Source organism: Hemiscyllium ocellatum, chromosome 24, assembly GCF_020745735.1.
Source record: "Hemiscyllium ocellatum isolate sHemOce1 chromosome 24, sHemOce1.pat.X.cur, whole genome shotgun sequence".
NCBI lineage: Eukaryota > Metazoa > Chordata > Chondrichthyes > Orectolobiformes > Hemiscylliidae > Hemiscyllium > Hemiscyllium ocellatum.
Window position 1 is genome coordinate 48,840,700 of NC_083424.1, and position 20,417 is coordinate 48,861,116.

A 20,417-nucleotide genomic window follows, 5' to 3' on the forward strand; every position below is an offset into this window, starting at 1 on the left:
ATGGAAAAGATCAGCAGGTCTGGCAGCATCTGTGGAGAGAAATCAAAGTTATTGTTTTGGGTCGAGTGACCATTCCTCAGAACATAAGTCTCCTGTATCTGCTGCTCATAATGTCCCTTACATTGGTGAGGCCAAAAACAGATTGAATGATGGCTTTGCAGAACACATGCACTCTGTCAGGAGGAATGACATTAACTGTTTGGTCCCTTGCCACTTCAATAATCATGCTTCCATGCTGATATTTCCATCCTAAGTTGCTGCTGGAAGCTGGAGGATCCAAGCCTCCTTTTCTGCCAAGGCAGCCTTTGGGACTCAATGCTAAGTTCAACCAGTCCAGAGCACAAACTCTGTCCTCTACATTGATTAGAAAACCCTCTCCTTCCTCCGCCCCCTACCTTCGCCAAACCACTATCTGGTTTCCATCTTCTTGGCTTTGCTCTCAGCAGAGCTAAATGTTTTCTCCTCTTCAAACCCACCATTCACACTAAATTGACATCTCAATCTCTCCTTTAACACTTCCTTTGTATTTTAATCTGCTCCAATTGCCCCTTCATCAACAGCCTAAAAACCATAATTTTCCAGCCTCCTTCAATTCCAAAGAAGAATCTTTAGACTTGAAACGTTAACATGTTTCTCTCATCACAGATTCTGCCAGAAAAGCTGGTTCTCTCCAGCAATCTCCATTTTTCTTTTGTGGAGATAGCTCCTGCAGTTAAAATCTCTAACCACTAGGTGGTGCCCATCTCCACCATCTGAGCTTTACCTCTGGGAATGCGAGTGAATTAAATTTAAGGATTTCATTCACCAGAATTCAGCAGTTTGTATTATCGGGATAATGACATAAGGATTGATGCATGTTGAATGTGAAATTCTGTGCAAAATGTTGGATACTGCCAGATCTACAAAGCAAAGACCACACACCTCTCTCTCATCCCATTGAGGAATACAGTCACACTGACTAAACTGACTCGGCTTGAAAATAAGAATTTAAATAAATATTCTCTGAGCAATCTGGAATGCTCTCATCTGCTTCAAGTGCATTTTCAATCTTTTCATGACATGACAGGGTGACTAATTGTCGATGGGGATAGGGGATGAGTTCAGAACGTACTTAATAAAACCCATGGGATTCCTGGATTTTATCACATAGACATGGAGCAAAAAAGCAAGGAATATACGGTGATGCTTTATTAAAAATTCAGTTCAGCCTTACACAGAGGTTTGGCCAGAACGTAATGTTGGCATCAGACCTTCCCCAAGATTTGGGATGCCAGAAGTGGACATAGAGCTGTAGTCATTGAGTCATACAGCACAGAAACAGACTGTTGAGTCCAACCAGTCCACAATTCCAACTAAACTAGTCCCAGCTGTCTGTGCTTGGCCCATATCCCTCCAAACACTTCTTATTCATGTACTTATCTAAATGTCTTTTAGTTGTCTTTTGAATATTTGTGGGTCATGCAATATAAAGCTATTGGATGTGGGGGTGGGTGGTAATGGGGGTGAGGGTGGTATACATAGGAGAGGTTGAGATAATAACGTTTGGTAAAATCTCCAGCATCACATCTAACTGCCATTGGAAACTCACAAGCATGTGGGAGGGGCGAGGGCAAGGAGGGAAAGATTGCAATATCCCAGTTGCATTATCTCTGGATGGAAGAGATTAGGAAGCAGGTTGAAGGGGTATTTCCACCACCTGAGATTGTCAAATCATATATTCGGCCCAAGATATCTGTGCATGTACACCATTTCCCTGTACACCTGAAAATATTTCTGCACAGCCAATCAGCCAAAGTTACTTTAAAAGCCAAGATTAAATCTGCCTCATGCCAGCCACTGGATTCCAAATCCTAACCACGTACAGTACTGCAGAAAGAAATCCTTCCTCATTTTGCTTTTGATTCTATTGCTGTTCATCTTCAATTGGTGCTCCCTGTTTTTCAGGGAACTCCCTGGTGCTCCCTCTTCTGGTTTCCTCCTATCTGTTCTGTCCAAAGCCCTTTGACTTTGAGTATATTTTTATTAGATCTCTTCTCAGCTCAAAGGAGGACAGCTACAGCTTTTCTAATCTGTCCATGCGATGGAATCTTTTTCTGCGTCGTCCGCCTGTGACTTCAAGAACTTCCTGAAGTGTGATGCTCATGGTTGGAACTGAATCCAGCCTGCTACAGGAGAAAACATGGCCATCAGCCTCTATAAATCACACGCATTAGTCTACTCATGGTGGAGAAACCTTTATAATAATGTCACAGCTTTCAAATCAACCTGTCAGAGAGTTAATAGAACCACTGCATTGTGGAAGCAGGCCATTCAGCTCATTGTGTCCATACCAGCCCTCCAAAAAGCTTTCATCCCACCCAGACCCATCTCCCAACCCTATCTCCGTAACCTTGCATTCCCCATGGTTAATCCATCTAGCCTGCACAGCTCTGGAAACAATGGGCAATTTTGCATGACTAAATTCACCCAATCTGCTCACCTTTGGACTGTGGGAAGAAGCAGGAGAACCGGCAAGAAAAACACATAGTCGTGGGGAGAATGCACAAACTCCACACAGACAGTTCCCCAAGGTTGAAATTTAACCCAGCAGTAGTGCTAACCATCGAGCTGTCCTACAGAAAGATATAGAAATATTTTCAGATCTACAGAGAAATGGGCACCGATTGAGAGTAATGGCACATACCAGAGTCAGTGGGACTTGAACCCTATTATAGGAAGGGATATTATTAAACTGGAGAGGGTTCAGAAGAGATTTACCAGGATGTTGCCAGGAATGGAAGGTTTGAGTTAAAATCATGGCTGGATAGGACAGGATTTTTTTTTTCAATGGAACATAGGACGCTGAGGAGTGACCTTTATAAAATCATGACGGATATAGATAAGTTGAGTGGCAGGTGTCTTTCCCCTAGAAGTGGGGGAGTTCAAGACCAGGGGGCATATATTTAGGGTGAGAGGAAAAAGATTTTAAAAAGACATGAGGGCAATTGTTTTACAGAGAGTTCATGTGTGGAATGAACTTCCAGAGGAAGTGGTGGGTGCAGGCATAGTTACAACATTTAAAAGACATTTAGGTAAGGACATGAATGAGAAATGTTTGGAGGGATATGGGCCAAGTGCAGGCAGGTGGGACTAATTTAGTTTGGGGTTATGGTTGGCATGGATTGATTGGACTGGAGGGGTTTTTTTTCCATGCTGTACGTCTCTATAACTAAGTGCATTGGGATATTTTATTATCTTAAAAGGGCGAGATGTAAATGTACATTGTTGTTCTAAAGCCAACTGCAGCCCCTGACAGGCAGTTCTATTGACACCAGGGGCTCTGGAATGGAGAGAACCAGCTCATGGAGTTGCACAGCATTAATATAGTTCCTGCTGGTTAGTAATGAAGATGATGCTCCCATGATGATGCTACCACTCAAATACCCTCCCTTTCAGATTGGGTGGAATGGATGGAAATACCTGAATTTGAATAATTGGTGCCTATTGACAAAATGGGCTCAACTGAGGACAAGCAATGATTTAGCTGGAGGAAGTTCCTATTACCACTATTGATATCAAACAGCGACGAAGGGTTCTCTAATATCTGCTGATTTGTGATTGCTGCCATGTCCTTCAACAATGTCACCAACTGGTTCACCAAACTTCCCCCTCCATTGTCATATCTCTGTCCTCTGAGTCGTAAGATTGTGATTCAAGTCCCACTACTGAGTACAAAAATCTAAGGTTCCCTGCACCACTCTGAGGTGCTGTCTTTTAGATGGGAAATTAAATACCTGCTCTTTCAAACCAATGTAAATGATTCCCTTGGCATTGTTCCAAAGAAACGCAGAGATGTTATCACCAGTCTATAAGCCAATATCATGTAAAAACGTCAACCAATGTCTCAATAATATCCCTAAAGCAGACCAACTCCTCAATGTGTCCTTGCTGTCTGTGGAAGCTTCCTATGCAAGAACTGGCTGTCACATCTACATTATAACAGGGACACGACTACAAATGTATTTAATGAGTTTTGGAATATCCTGATATAAAATACATGCAGAATATTTTAATGTATAGGTATCTGTTAACATCTATCTGGTATAAATGGAAGGCTTTCTCTCTTTCGTCGATTATTGTGTGCAATCTGGTGAATTCTAAGAGTCCCTGAGACAGACAGTACTGAGTAAGTCTCTTCTCCCACACCCTAGCTCTACCCTGGAACCTGATGTGTATCTTTGGAAACCATGCAGCTTGCTCAATGTCAATCTGACAGAGGAATGTCAGTACATCATTAATCCACAGGGTGTGAACCAGCATTGGCAAATACTGCTGTAGATGCGGCTACTGCACTGCCTGCATGACAGGCCACACTTGACTGTAAAATGTCCTTGAATGGCAATGTATCCTGTGGTCTTAGGGAAATGCAAGGAGTTTGAGATGAACCCTCAGCAGTAGTTACCCAAGCATAGTTACTTCAAGATGGCTTCTAAGTGCCACCTAGCAACCTAACAATGCACCAAATCTATAATTCCACAGGGATTCATTAATATTCCACTAGAATTCTTGGGAATAATGGTAAACAGAGCTTCTTGAGAGAGTTCAATCGCCTGTGGAATCTTTGGGAATCAGTAAGCTTTTCTAGCACTGCTCAGTTCTACTCTTGGCTTACTAATGCTAGCAGTGTCCAAACCTCACGAGCAGCAGCTGTTGACCAAACAGGACCTGTCCCTTGATCCCTGAAGGTTGGAAGTGGAGGGAGTTTTGACCATCTGCTGAAATCTTTTGAATATCTGAGCAGCAGATTAGTTGAAGAGACTGGGATCGTTTCAAGAGCTTGTTCAGAAGCTTCAAGACCAATGAACCTCTTCAAGCAAGTGTTCTAGTTGTAGATTTTGTAAATGATCAACTGTGCTGTACAGTGCATTTTTCCCAGTGTCTCTGAGTCTGTGTATTTTATGAAATAGAAACCAGTTTGAAAGTTTCACAAGTACAAAAGTGTTGTTCCCATCGATTCCATATCTTTGCATCATTTCTTGGTTAAAAGCATAAAGAAATAGTAGAGTTTGCCAACTAATTAATACGGGCTTCAAGATGAACAGTCAATAACTATATTTCTACCAGCTGGTTGGGTTGTTCGTCTCTTATGGCAGGAGTGTTTTATGGAATCCTGTAACTTGTAAGAAAAGAAGGGCCTATGAAACCCAATGGGCTAGCATTGCACTTGTTGTCTGAAATTACTCCATTAAAGCCGGTGCCCCATCACCACGTCACCCCTCATTTATACCTGCATAGTACCTGCGCTCATTCAGTTCTTTCAGAATGAGCAGAAATCCTGACATGTCTGTTTATTGTTTTTAAATTTTTTTGTTTTTTTTTAAAAACCCCACACTACCACCTAACTGCGGTCGTGCTTATTTTTTCCCCAGCACCTATGTTGTGTGTGTGCAGGTGTGAGACACAGTGAGAGACACAAGGTGTCCGAATCTTTATTCAATTTGCATGCCTGTTTATATCTGATAGCCAGGGATCCCTGATTGGTTAACAGCCAGATTAACATCCCTAATCAGGAAGCTCATATTCTATGAGGTCCACCTAGCTGACCTTATTACAACCACTACATTGTCAACTCAGAACTCAATGCTGGAGCCTCATTCTCCACTTGGAGATTTTCCATGTGGAGAGAGAGAGGGCATTAGGGACTAATACAGCTGATGATACTGGCAGGCGATAGGCAAACTGAAGGGCAAGTCTAAGATGGCACACCACAGAGAATGGAAGAGAATGTAACATTGAGGCATGTCACAGTGAAGTCGGGTGCTTTTAGGTATTGCAGTGATTTGCAACACCTACAACAGAACGTACATGTACTTGGAGGGGTGGCCAATGTAGATCAATGACAGTGCAACAGGCAAGCAAGACTTAGTGAGGTCAATTGTCAGCGTGTGGAACAAAGAGTCAAAGAATCATACAGCACAGAAACATACCCTTCCATCCAATCATCCATGCTGACCAGGTTTCCCAAACTGGCCTACAACAAAAACAAAACTTGCTGCAAAAGCTCAGCAAGTCTGGCATCATCTGTGAAGAGAAATCATAATCAATGTTTCAGGTCCACTGACCCTTCCTCAGAGCTCATTTTGCCTGCATTTAATCTTCTTCAAGTAAACTGACATTTTCCTAGCTCCTGTCAATTCTGGTCACTGGATTCGAAATGTTCACTTTGATTTCTCTCCACAGAGAAATTGCCGGTCCTGCAATTTCTGTTTTTGTTCTGCATTTGTCTGCATTTCGCTCAAACCTCTCTAAACCTTTCCTGATCAAGCACCTGTCCAAATATCTTGTAAATGTTGCAATTGTATGTACATGTACCACTTCCTTTGGCAGCTCATTCCACATATGAACACCATCTGCGTGAGAAAGTTGCCCCGTCAGGTCCCTTTTAAGTCATTCTCCTCTCACCTTAAAATTATGCCCGCTAGTTTTAAACTTCCCTAACCTAGAGAAAGGACCTTTGCCAATCAACTTATCTATACCCCTTGTTATTTTAGAAACCTCTAAAAAGTCACTTCCTATGCTTCGGTGAAAAAATTCTTAGCCTATTTAGCCTCTCATTATAACTCAAACTGCCCAGTCTCGGCAACATCCTGGTAAATATTTTCTGCACCCTCTCCAATTTAATAATATCCTTCCAATAGCATGGCAACCAGAACTGCACAGAGTGGCCACATCAACATCCTGTGCAGCTACAACATGACTTCCCACCTCCTATACTGAATGGTCTGAACAGTGAAGGCAATACTTCAGCATATATATTATTGCGACTACTTAAGAATCATAAAATAGAAACAGAAAAGCAGTAGCATTTTCTGAGGTCAAGATTTTTTTGGAATTTGAGGAGAACACAAGCAAAACTCCATCAAGTGGATCTTGAGGTGGAAATAAGCTTTGTCCAGACACCAGCCAAATAAGCCTCTCAACATGACTAAGAAAGTAGATATATTTTCACTACATGCTATTGATAACCAGAACAGAAGGATTTCAGATTCACTTGACCAAACCAAGCAGTGGCCCCTTTGCCTTGTGACTTCACTGCGTGTCCAGGTGGGGACAGTGAATGCATTAGGAAGCTGACAACATTTACAATCCAAACTCACTCATGAGAAACTACCACTCGTAATGTTTATGCTGACCCAGCAGACTTCACCATCATTTTCGTAGCACATAAAATTTCTTGATTTATTGAATTTAATTTCACAACCTGTCAGCCTTGGATTTGAACTTGTGATCTCCAGCTCTCTAATCTGGTGTAATAATCATCCTTTTACTATACACAGTATTGAAGAATCCATCATCATCAAGGAAGCTTACAGCAAGAACAACTCTTCCAGTGCGTTTACTGAAGTAAAAATCCCAAAGATTTCAAAGATGCTATCAAGCCCCAACAGGAGATGTTTTAAGAGAGATAAGTTTTAAGGAGCATTTTGGAGGAGGGGAAAGAAAAAAAGAGATATAGAGAATTTGTGGGTCTAGTCCAATGAAGATACAGTCATCAATAGCTCAGCAATGAAGACTTGCAATGTACAAGAAGGCAAATATAGATTTATAGTACAGCACAGAAACAGACCCTTCGGTCCAACTTGTACATGCTGACCAGGTATCCTAAATTAAACTAGTCCCATTTGCCAGCATTTAGTTCATATCCCTCTAAACCTTTCCTATTCATGTCCCGATCCAGCTGCCTTTTAAACATTGGAATTGTACCCACCTCCACCACTTCCTCTGGCAGCTCATGCCATACATGCACCACCCTCTGTGTGAAAATTTGCCCCTTAGGTGCTCTTTAAATCTTTCCCATCTCACTTTAAACCTATGACCTCTCGTTTTAGACAACTCCCAGCCCAGGGAAAAGACTTTGTGTACTTATCCTATCCATGCCCCTCATGATTTTATAAACCTTTAGAAAGACACTCCTCAGCCTCCGACTCTCCAGGGAGAATAGCCTCAGTCTATTCAGCCTCTCCCTATAACTCAAACCTTCCAATCCTGGCAACATCCTTGAAAATCTTTTTTGAAACGTTTCAAGTTTGACATTTTTCATATAGCAGGGAGACCAGAATTGAATGCATTGTACCAAAAGTGGCTTTAACCAATGATCTGTACACCAGTAACATGACTTCCAAATTCCTGTACTCAATGCACTGACCAATGATAAGACAATAGACAATAGGTGCAGGAGTAGGCCATTCTGCCCTTCGAGCCTGAACCACCATTCAATATGATCATGGCTGATCATCCTTAATCAGTATCCTGTTCCTGCCTTATCTCCATAACCCTTGATTCCACTATCCTTGAGAGCTCTATCCAACTCTTTCTTAAATGAATCCAGAGACTGGGTCTCCACTGCCCTCTGGGGCAGAGCATTCCACACAGCCACCACTCTCTGGGTGAAGGGGTTTCTCCTCATCTCTGTCCTAAATGGTCTACCCCATATTTTTAAGCTGTGTCCTCTGGTTCGGCACTCACCCATCAGCAGAAATATGTTTCCTGCCTCCAGAGTGTCCAATCCTTTAATAATCTTATATGTCTCAATCAGATCCCCTCTCAGTCTTCTAAACTTAAGGGTATACAAGCCCAGTCGCTCCAGTCTTTCAGTGTAGGGTAGTCCTGCCATTCCAGGAATTGACCTCGTGAACCTACGCTGCACTCCCTCAATAGCCAGAATGTCTTTCCTCAAATTTGGAGACCAGAACTGCACACATATTATATGGCTGGCTGGAAAAGATTATAGAAATGGGTATGGGTTGTGAGGCCATTAAAAATTCAACTGTTAAAGAAATATGGAAAATGTGAGAGAAACGCAGCAGGTCTGGCAGTACCTGGGGAGAGAGCAACAAAGTAAACAGTTCTCCCTGCAAATTCTGAAGAAGAGGCATACTGGATTCAAAACATTAACTCTGTTTCTGTCTCCACAGATGCTGTCAAACCTGCTGAGTTTCTCTCCAGCACTCTGTGCTTATTTCAGATTTCCAGCATCCATAGCATTTTGCATTCATTAAAATATTAAAGTCAGGTCATAGATTCATAGAGTTATAGAGTCACACATCATAGAAATAAACCCTTCAGTCCAATCAGTCCATGTCGACCATAATCCCAAACTAAACTCATCCCACCTCACTGTACTTGGCGATAACCCTCAAAACATTTCTTATTTATGTACGTATCCAAATGTCTTTTTAAACATTGTAACTGTATCTGCATCCACCACTTCCTCTAGAAGTCCATTCCACACACGTGAACCATTCTCTGCATGCATAAATTGCCCCTCATGTCTTTTTTAAATCTTTCTCCCCGCACCTTAAAAATATGCCCCCTAGTCTTCGAATCTCCCACCTTAGGGAGCAGACACCTATCATTCACCTAATCTATACTTCTCATGATTTTATAAACCTCTATAAGATCACCTCTCAGCCTTCTCCGCTCCAGTGAAAATAAACCCATCCTACCCAGGCTCTTCTTATAACTCATTTCCGGTAACATCCTGGGAGATCTCTTCCAAACCTTCGCCAGTTTAATAATATCCTTCCTCTAACAGGGAGACCAGAACTGGACACAGTAATCCAGAAGAGGCCTCACCAACATCTTGTACAACCTCAATATGACGTCCCAACTCCTGTATTCAAAGGACTGAGCAATGAAGGCAAGTGTGCTAACTGCCTTCTTAATCACCCTATCAGTACGTGATGCAAACTTGAAAGAATTATGTACCTGAACCCCAACAACACAACCCAAGGCATTACTTTTAATTGTACCAGTCTGGTTTTCCAGGACAACAGCCACAATTGGTCAGTTAACACCCAGTGGGATGACATGTGATAGGAAACTGAGCGTGAGTTAAGACACAAACAGAAGAGTTTCGGGTGAGCTCATGTTTCTGGTGAGTGCAAGACAAGTGACCACCTAGAACAGCAACACAATATTTCAAAGCATATTCCAGAGTGGGTGCTTTGTTAAGTGATCAGGTGCTTGACAGGAAAGAGGTCAGGAAATATGCATATAGGAGGATTTAAAAAAAGGAAAGGCTGAGAGAAGAAAACAGAATCAAAATCATGTTCAATACCATCGGTTCCAAAGTCATGAACATCACACATGCCAACCAGCTGTTCCTTGCTCCAGTCAAACTCGTAGACAGACCAGTCATAAAAGATTAGAAATGTGTCTCCTGCATTACACAAAATGTCCATGTGTGGAATGGGATTACGTTCCCAGACACAAGTCAATTCACAAAAAAACACACCGCGAACAGCTGTAAACACAGCTAATGCAAAGCAGCTGATCACCTATTAAAAAGGATCTAACCCACAGCTCATACAACATCAGGCACATGTGCAATCTGTATCCAACCATTGCCAGAACAAGGCGTCCCTCATGTTCAATCAATAAATGACTTTCCACTTGTGTTACCGAGTCATGTAGAAAAGCTAGGTGCCAGAGTTAATCTCCAGTTAGATGATCTTAGCTGGAACAACAGCAACAACTCCCTTTCATTTAGCATGTAAAAACAATTCAAATCACTTCACAAAAACATTACCAAACTAAATTTGAGATAGAATCACAGTACAAAAGGAGTCCATTTGGCCGATCATGTCTCTACTAGCTCTCCAAAGGGGCAATTCACTTAGAGTTATTCCACCACTTTCTACCTGTAACCCTGTATTTTCTTCCTGTTCAGATAATAATAGTCTGTAAATTAAACCTGCCTCCACTGCACCTTCAGGTTGTTAGCTTGAGACCTTAACCTCTCACTGTGTGAAAACGTTTCTCGTTTTACCATTGCTTCTATTCCTTTAAACCTATCTCCTCTGGCTCTCAGTCTTTCATCAATGGGAATAGTTTGTTCCTGTCTATCAATAAGCCTGACAATTCTGACTACCTCGAACAAATGACTTCTCCAGGGCTAGCTCAAGGGTTTGAGTGCCTTAGATAACCACTGACTTTGCCACCGTAGAAAAATTATGGCTGCTGCACAACACTTTTCAAATGCCTTTTGACAGTCCACCGTTATGATCCCAGCTGATGATAATACTGTAGAAATCAGGCCCCAAAGTGAACCCTAGCTTGGGAGTTCATAAGTTTTGTTTTTGCTATTTGTTTACCCTGGTAGTCAATCACTAAGCATTTTCACGAGAGGTTGCCAATGTACTTATAACAAGAGGACTTCAAAGTTTAGAACTTAAATAAAATTTAATGCTACACAAAATTCTCTTACTTATAGAATTTAAGTTTCCAAAGGATAATAATAATGTATCATGTACCTTAAGCACAGTTTGTACACCACACCAATCTCATCAACCCTCTCTGTTACTTCTTCAAAAATGTCATGCTAACTGGTAACACTCAATTTGTCCTGAGCTGGCTTTACTTAATAACCCACATTGGCCCCAGTAAGGGACCTTGGTCCAACCTACGGCACTATCTGAAACATTCAACCTATCACATTGAAGTGTCAGCTGTAGTTCAGTAACGCTCTCATGTCTGATTCAGAGAGGCCTAAGAAACCTCATTTCAAATACGAGAGCACATTTCTAAACTGACACTGCAGTTTCGTGCTGGAGGAATACTGTACTATCAGAGGAGATGGATGTCAAGGCAGAATTTAAACTAAACCTCTCAGGTGGACCAAAGTGACGATTAATTTTGCTCCAAATTATCTAGAAGCTATCTCACTAGAGAGTTTAAACTGGCCTGCAATGTTGGGCTTATCTTTACACTCTGGTTGAACAAGGATACAACATGCAATTGCAGCATGAATAACCCTGGCACTGCTGAAGAAACATAGCACTGTACAGTCTTTATTTACTGTTTCATGGGAAGACAAGCTCAGTATTTGTTGCCCATCTCGAATTACCCTTGAACTAGGTGGCTTGCTAGATCATTCATTTAAGTGTTAACCGCATTGCAGTGGGTCTGGAATCGCATAGAGGCCAGAATAGGAAGATTATTTTTCCATTAGTGAACCTCATAGGATTTTCTAAAAATCAATAGTAGTTTCATAGCACCATTCCTGAAGTTACCTTTACATCAGAAATATTATTCACTGAATTTAAATCCCAGCAGCTGCCAGGGTGGGGCTTAACCCCCCCAGATCAGTAGTTTAGGCTCTTGGATTCATAGCACAGTAACAGTGCCATTACACAAATGTCATGCCAACTATGTAGTCACAGAGTGAGTAGCCTTCACCCCACTGAATCTATCACTCAACTGTACATATGTACAACAAACCATTGATGCTTTTAATCTTGAACCATGACCCCACAAGGAGCAGCAGCAATCATCTATTAGAATCCATATCCTGGTGCCCACAGATAGTTGCCGGTCTTGGAGTAGGTTGGCTTTTTTGTCCGTTTTATCCGTGAAAGGAATGAACATGGCATTGGGTAGACAGATGGAAATATTGTTGAAATGAGTGACTAATGGGGTGTTCTGTACAGGTCTACTATATCCGGCACCTGAATTCAAATTCAGCAGATAAAGCTCTCCACTCACCATGTGGTTACCATGCACAATCTTAACCAATGGAGCATTCTCTGACCTTGAGCAGAGTAAAGTCTTAGGTTTGCAATGTAACAGCCACAGTCCCAAAGGACCACAGAGCTGCTATTGCATTAGAGAGAGCAATGATTAGTGGTATGTTTAATCTGAGGGCCATTATGCCTCAGGTGAGGGGAGAATCAGAGTTGTACGGCACGGAAAGAGACCCTTCAAACCTACCTGTCCTTGCCAAACAGCCATCCTAATCTGACCTAGTCTCATTTGCCAGCATTGGGCCCATATCCTTCTAAACCCTTCCCAATTCATATATCCAAGCAGATGCCTTTTAATTGTTGTAATTGTACCCACTTTCTCTGGCAGCTCAATCCATACATGCACCACCCTCTGTGTGAAAAAGTTACCCTTTAGGTCCCTTTTTAATTTTTTTACCCTCTCACCTTAAATCTATCCCTCTAGTTTTGAACTCTCCTGCTCCAGGAAAAAGATGTTGGCTATTCACCCTATCCATGCTCCTTATGACTTCTATAAGGTCATCCCTCAGCTACCAATGCTCCAGTGAAAATAGCCCCAGCCTATTCAGCCTCTCCTTGTAACTCAAATCCTCCAATCTCGGCAGCAACCTTGTAAATCTGTTCTGAACCCTTTCAAGTTTTACAACATCTTCCCTATAGCAGGGAGACCAGAATTGAATGCAGTATTCCAAAAATGGCCTAACTAATGTCATCCCAACTCCTATACAATATACTGACCAACGCAGGCAAGGATGCCAAATGCTTTCTTCACCACCCTGTCTAACTGCAACTCCACTTTCAAGGAAATATTTACCTGCATCCCTACATCTCTTTGTTTAGCAACACTTTCCTAGGCTCTACCATTAAGTGAATAACTCCTGCCCTGATTAGACTAAAATGCAGCACCTCACATTTTTCTAAATTAAACTCCATCTGTCACTTCTGGCCCATTGGCCCACCTGATGAAGATCCCGTTATACTCTGAGGTAACCTTTTTCACTGTCCACTATACCATCAATTTTGTTGTCATCTGCAAACTTACTAACAATACCTCCTATATTTACATCCAAATCATTTCTATAAATGACAAAAAAGCAATGGATCCAGCACTGATCCTTGTAGCACACTGCTAATTACTGGCCTCCAGTCTGAAAACACTCTACCATCACCTTCTGTCTGCTACCTTCAAACTAATTTTGTATCCAAATGGCTAGTTCTCCCTGGATTCCATGTGATCTAATGTCGCTAACCAGTCTACCTTGTCAAATGCCTTGTCGAAGTACACGTATACAATGTCTAAGCTCTCCCTTCATCAATCTTCTTTGTCATTTTTTCAAAAAACTCAATCAAATCAGTGAGACATGATTTCTCTCATACAAATCCATGTTGATTACTCATAATCAGTCCTTAACTTACCAAATGCATGTAAATCCTGTCCCTCAGAATCCCCTCCAATAACTTTCTCATTACTGACGTCAGGGTCACAGGTCCATAATTCACTGGATTTTCCTTCCCACCTTTCGTAAATAGTGGCCCCACAATAGTCACTCTCTAGTGTTCCAGCACTTGATACAAATAGCTCATCAAAGGGTCCCACAATCTTTTTCCTAGCTTCCCACAAAGATCTGGAATACACTTGATCAGATCCCTGGGATTTATCTACCTTTAAGAACTCCAGCACCTCCTCTTCTGTAATATGGACACTTTTCAAGACATCACTATTTAATTCCCCAAGTTCCCTAGCTTCCATGTCGTTCTCCACAGTAAATACAGATGTGAAATATTTGTTTAGTAGCCCACCCATCTCCTATGGTTTCACACACAGACGATCTCATAGATCTTTCAGGAGCCTTAATCTCTCCCTAGTTACTTTTTTGCTCTTAATGTATTTGTAGAATCTCTTTGGATTCTCCTTATCCCTATTTGCCAAAGCTATCTCATGTCCCCTTTTTGCCCTTCTGATTCCCTCCTAAGTACACTCCTGCTGCCCTAACATTCCTTAAAGGATTAACTTGATCCCAGCTGTCCACACTTGACATAAGCCTCCTTCTGTTCTTGAACTAGAGCCTCAATTTTTCCAGTCATCCAAAATTCCCTACACCTATCAGCCTTGCCCTTCCCATCTGCAGGAACATGCTGTCTTTGAACTCTCACTTTTAAAGGCCTCTCACCTTCAGTCATTCCTTTAATCCCCAATAAAAATTTGGAAGTTCATACCTAATCCCGACAAAATTCATGCCTAATCCCTTACGCTAATTTAGAACTTTAACTTTTAGACCAGGTCTATCCTTTTCCATCACTATTTTAAAACTAATAGAATTAGGATCATTTGACCCAAAGTGCTCCCACATTGAAACCTCTGTCACCTGCCCTGCCATATTTCCCAAGAGAAGGTCAAGTTTTGCTTCTTCTCCAATAGATATATCCATGTATTGAATAAGAATATTTTCTTGTACACACTTAACAAATTCCTCTCCATCCAAGCCCTTAACATTATGGCAGTCCCAGTCTAAGTTGGGAAAGTTAAAATCCCTTACCATTACAATCCCATTGTTCTTGGGAAGGAGAATTGTTCACAGTGACCTCAGCCATTAGGGAAATTGAACACGTAGTATTGGCGTTCAGAGATTAGCCATTAGGCCAACCGAGCTAACTGACTCCTTGCGTATTTGCAGGATGTCTGAAGACATTTTCATGAAGTTATTTTGAAACATTGTTACTCTTGTAATGTGGAGAGAGACACAGCAGGACAGGCCAACAAACAGAAAAGCTATGATGACCAGAACTTTGAGACGTTGACTAAAAGATAAATAAATCATGAAACAATGCACTTGGAGGACTCTCCTGCTCTGTGACGAATAGGATGAGATCATCTTTTGCTCCACCTGAGAAGACAGAGGGTGTCTTGATTTAAGGGCACATTTAATAGATATCCCATGCAATATTGCTGCATACTAAATGGTATTAGTTGGCTGGATGGCTGGTGTGTAATGCCACAGTATGGGTTCAATTTCCACACAAGCATGAAAGACTCTCCCTCTCAACTCCTCTTGATTCACATAAAGCACAGTAACCCTCTCTGGTTAAACTACCATCAGTCCTTTTTCTCTAATGTGAGAGTCACCTTATCATTTGGTAGGACATTGGTGACTACTTTATTCCCTCAGCACTGCACTGGAATGCTCGTCCAGAAATCTACTCAAGTCTTTTGTGTGAATCTTTCCTAAACTCTTTAAATATGAGACAAGAGCATATCTGAGCTAAAGCTGACAATGCGGCATTATAGGTAGAAAGTTGCAGAGGGTGACTCTAGTTGGACCAATGTCCTGCACCTGAGCACAAGGTTTTTAAAGAAGCCCCAAACAGACTAAGCAGTTACTGCTTTTGTCATGGAAATAACAAGAAACTGTTCCATACCCTCTGCCAAAAGAGACATTCGTATCCATGGAAACCAATTCCTGCTAGGGCTGAGTGGTTCCCAGATGTGAAGCCATTATAGGTTTCAAGCAGTAAAACAGTATTGTGTGATATCATCAGAATTTCATCCAACTGGCCATTCAACAAATGTATTAGATAGTGACTCAAATTGCCTTTCACTGTCTGCAGTAACCATAGAAACTGTGGATCAATGGCTATAGCCAAGCTTAACAGGGCTTCAATTTTCTGTATAAATATTCAGCATTAATGCTGCCGACTACACAGGAGGTGAAGATGCTGCAAGAGATATTTCTGGCTTCTGGCCCTCCATGTACTTCTCTCTTCCTCTTTACATGTTCCAATCTAATGCAGGGGCCTCATTCTATAACCACTCCATCCTAGATCTCATTCTTCAAATCACAATGCCCCAGTCTAACAAGCTAGTTTACCATGTGACTAATCTTAACCCTCAAACAAACATATATGCACCCATCAAACACTCATGCGCACGGCCAATATGGCCCATTTTACAAAGATCAAGAACATTTTCATCTCCCCAGCCCAGGGTTGGTGATGAAACTAGATTGGTAGATGAGGGGAGCGAATGTAATTGCAGAGATCCACACAATATTCAATATTTCCATGAACCTGGGTAGACACTGGACAGCAGACAATGGAATTTGGATTCAATAAAAATCTGCAGTTTAATGATTGCATATCATCAATTGTTGGTGGAAAACCTACCTGATTCATTAATGTCCATGAGATGTTTGAGCTATAGGGAGAGGCTGAATAAGCTGGCCCGTCAGAGGCTGAGGAGTGACCTTATACAGACTTATACAATCATGAGGGACATGTATAGGGTGAATAGCCAAGGATTTTTTCCCAGAGTAGGGGAGTTCAAAGCTAAATGGTATTGGTTTAAGTGAGAGGGGAAGATTTAAAAGGGACATAAGGGGAAACATTTTCACCTGAAGGGTGGTGCATGTATGAAATGAGCTGCCAGAAAAGGTGGGTACAATTACAATATTTAAAAGACATTTGAATGGGTATGTGAATAGAAAGGAGTTAGAGGAATATGGGTCAGATGCTGGCAAATGGGACTAGATTAATTTAGGATATCTGGTCAGCATGGACTAGTTGGACTGAAGGGTCTATTTCCATGCTGTACAACTCTTATGGCTCTATGATATGTAAGGCCAGACCCACAGCAACATGGTTGACTCTTAACTCCCCTTAGGCCATAAATATTGCCACATTCCAGTAACAAAACTTCAAAAAGAATTCAATCCTACTGACCAACAAATATATCAACTCTTCCCTTCAGACCACAAAACCTTTTCTCCATCCTTGGAATATATCCCATAATTCTATTGACTTCACCTGGCTCCAAATGCTTTAATTTTAAAATTTCCAACCCTTGGTATTTGAATAGGGTGATTTGAATGGAGTGAATTTTGAATTCCATTCGAAAAATTCAACAAATTAGTTCAAAGTTGTTTTCTTTCAAAAAGAAAACAATCTCAACTTCTCTGACCTTTCTTCATGACTTAATTTCATGACATCTTTGACCATCTCCTAAATCCCCCCTATTTTATATTTCCTGTGATCAGGTGACTAGAACCACACTCCAGATTGTGTTTCACCAATATCTTATGCATCATACTTTTTGGCATTTCAGATCAAAATACACAATAAGATTGTAACCTTGAAGAACACAGGGTGTGTGTGTTGCCTTTGGTCCTCCCTTTGATTAACTTTCATCCTGAGCTTTCTTGTACCCATGCCCAATTTTCTTCCACTCCAACCCCATCTATTTTTGGCTGTTATGAACTCCTTAGCAATGTGTTACCAAGAAATTGTGTTGCATTCACTCTTTTAAAAAAATCCCATTGCCATTTAGGATTTAAAAACACACATGGTTTGTGTCAGCTGATCAATATTTCACAGCCAAGCAGATTAACTCATTATTTATCCCTTTGTTGTTTATGGGACATTGCTGTGCACAACTTGGCAGCCTTATTTGTCTACCTTACCACATCTGACTTCCAAAAGTACCTCACTGGCTGTAAATAGCTTTTGATTATGCCAAGGTTATGAGAAATATCCTATAAACACAATGCCTACCTGCATGTTTTGCCAATAGTGATTTCACAGAACAACTTCTGGTTCCCAGTTTTAATGGTTTAGGTGAACCATACATTTTTTTCTGACAACTGATGATCGTTTCATGGCCACCAATACAGAGACTGGCTTTTAATTCTAGATTTTTAAAAAATGAGTTTATTTTCAAGGGCAACACATATCACAGTGGGAGTTGAACTCACATCATCAAAACATAAGTCAATGCAGCTAGGCCAGTGGCATCAGCTCCCCATAAATGAGTTAACAGCAAGTAGGTGCATAAGTAAGATTTACCAGACCCCTAACTAGTCCACTTGTTTTCCATCATCCAGGTAGTGATATTACATCATGATATTGGAGTGCCCATTGCAATTAATTCCACTCAATTAGTCTACGACACACTGAGATGTCACATTCAGATAACCCCAGTGCTGGACAACTTTGGGAAAGCAGATTAGGAACTGCCATGTGGATCATCATCAGAAACATCACTGAGCACTGGCTGAAGTCATGGCCCTAGGCCTGGTCAACTGCCTCAACAAAGCAAGCTGTTAAACAAAGATATTTCGCAAATAACAACATTTCTCCAGGCAGAGATAATCAGACTAGCACTGCATCATTAGCCTAACAGCAACCAATACCATACTGCCCCATCACTGTTTCACAGTCCCAACAGCCCCCCCAAAAAATCAGTGTCAACAACCAACACTACCCACAAGAACTCAGTCCTTAGTATCACAGTCTTAACACACCCTGACTGACCCTGCTCATTCACAAACTCTATCAGCGTAAGCACCATTTAACAGTCCCAACAGCCCCTCCATCATATGATGTTCCGTCCACACATTGCCACCCTGATCACACATCCCCCCTTATTGTGAACATTCACTATTTCTCAGCCTTGCCGATAATCCCCACTTTGCAATCACACCTTTGTACAGAATGACTTTGCACCACTACATACACACATACATATATGCACTCAATCACACACACTGTCACATCTAGTGCCACACAATTTAGCACAAGACAGTTCATTGTCAGCAGCTAAATATCACCAAGTAGACTCGCAGCCTTAAAACACTGTACTCACTGAAAAGAGAGTTTACCCTTAGAAGTTGCAGGATTGGCTGAACTCATTCTGAGGTGACGAAGGTGTTAACTTTAAGAAGCATAGAGTGTGAGAATGAAGCATCAGTCCTGTCAGCCGTTAATGTGTTTTTCACGCGATGTGGTCATTGGTGGTTTCTTTCTTCTCAGATGTCATCTGCTGACAAATAAACATTTTCCTTCCTATAAACACAGCTCTCTGCTTGGTTCCCCTTGAAAGTTGGACTTAAAACTTTTTTGCTTTGATTTGTTAAAACACAGAGAGCTGGAGACTGCCAAAGGTTTGGTACTGACACGAACACTCACTGGCACAAGAGAAAACGTCTAGCAAATGTGATGGGCAACTTCTACCCCCACTACCAGCAGATAGTCCCATTGGAGATTGGTCATGGCCAAGCTTTCAGCAAAGTTCTCCATCCAGTGCTGGGGTAAGTGTGTGGACTATGATAACCACAGGCTGTAATAACACTGAAAGAAATGCATGAATCCCAGCCAACTGGTCCTGGGCAGACATTGGGCCATTCTTAAGGCTGCCAAGTCAACACCAAGTCACATGCTTTCTGCTGGCATCAAACCAGACATTGTACAGCACAGAGGAGGCTTTGCAACACTTCAAAACAGCTACAAATTTATTCTCGTTCTCCTGCTCTTTCCCCTTAGCTCTGCACATTTCTCCTTTTGAAGTAGAAATCTAAAAGCCTTTTGAAAGCTAGCCCTGCTTGCTTCACCCTTTCGTGCAATCAGTTCCTGATCTGGACAAACAAATTTGTTTCTCGACCACCCACAGTTTATTTACCGAATTATGTTAAACCTTTGTGCTCTGATTTCCCACCCTCCTGTCCATTGAAGCCCCCGCCACTCGATCATCAGTATGGTGGCAATATCACTGGATTAGTCATTCAGAACCTCAGGCTACTGTTCTGGGAATATGGCTCAAATTGCCAGATGCTAAAATTCGTACTCAGTAAAAGAAATCTGATTTTTTAAAATTCATTCATGGAATGAGGGCATCACTGGTTAGGCCAGCATTTATTGCCCTTCCCAGAAGGTAGTTAAGAGTCAACTACATTGTTGTGCGTCTGGAGTCACACATAGGCCAGACCAGGTAAGGATGGCAGTTTTCTTCTCTAAAGGACATTAATGAACCACATGGATGTTTCCTGACAGTAGATTTGTGGTCATCATTAGACTCTGAGTGCAGCACGGTGATTCAGTGGTTAGCAC

General features: G+C 41.6%; 1 protein-coding gene across 2 annotated transcripts in view; it reads right to left on the minus strand.

Moving 5' to 3' along the window:
* Positions 1-20,417, minus strand: part of septin5a (septin 5a) — a 125,566-nt gene that overhangs the window by 57,674 nt on the left and 47,475 nt on the right. The gene's annotated exons all lie outside the window — the stretch shown is intronic.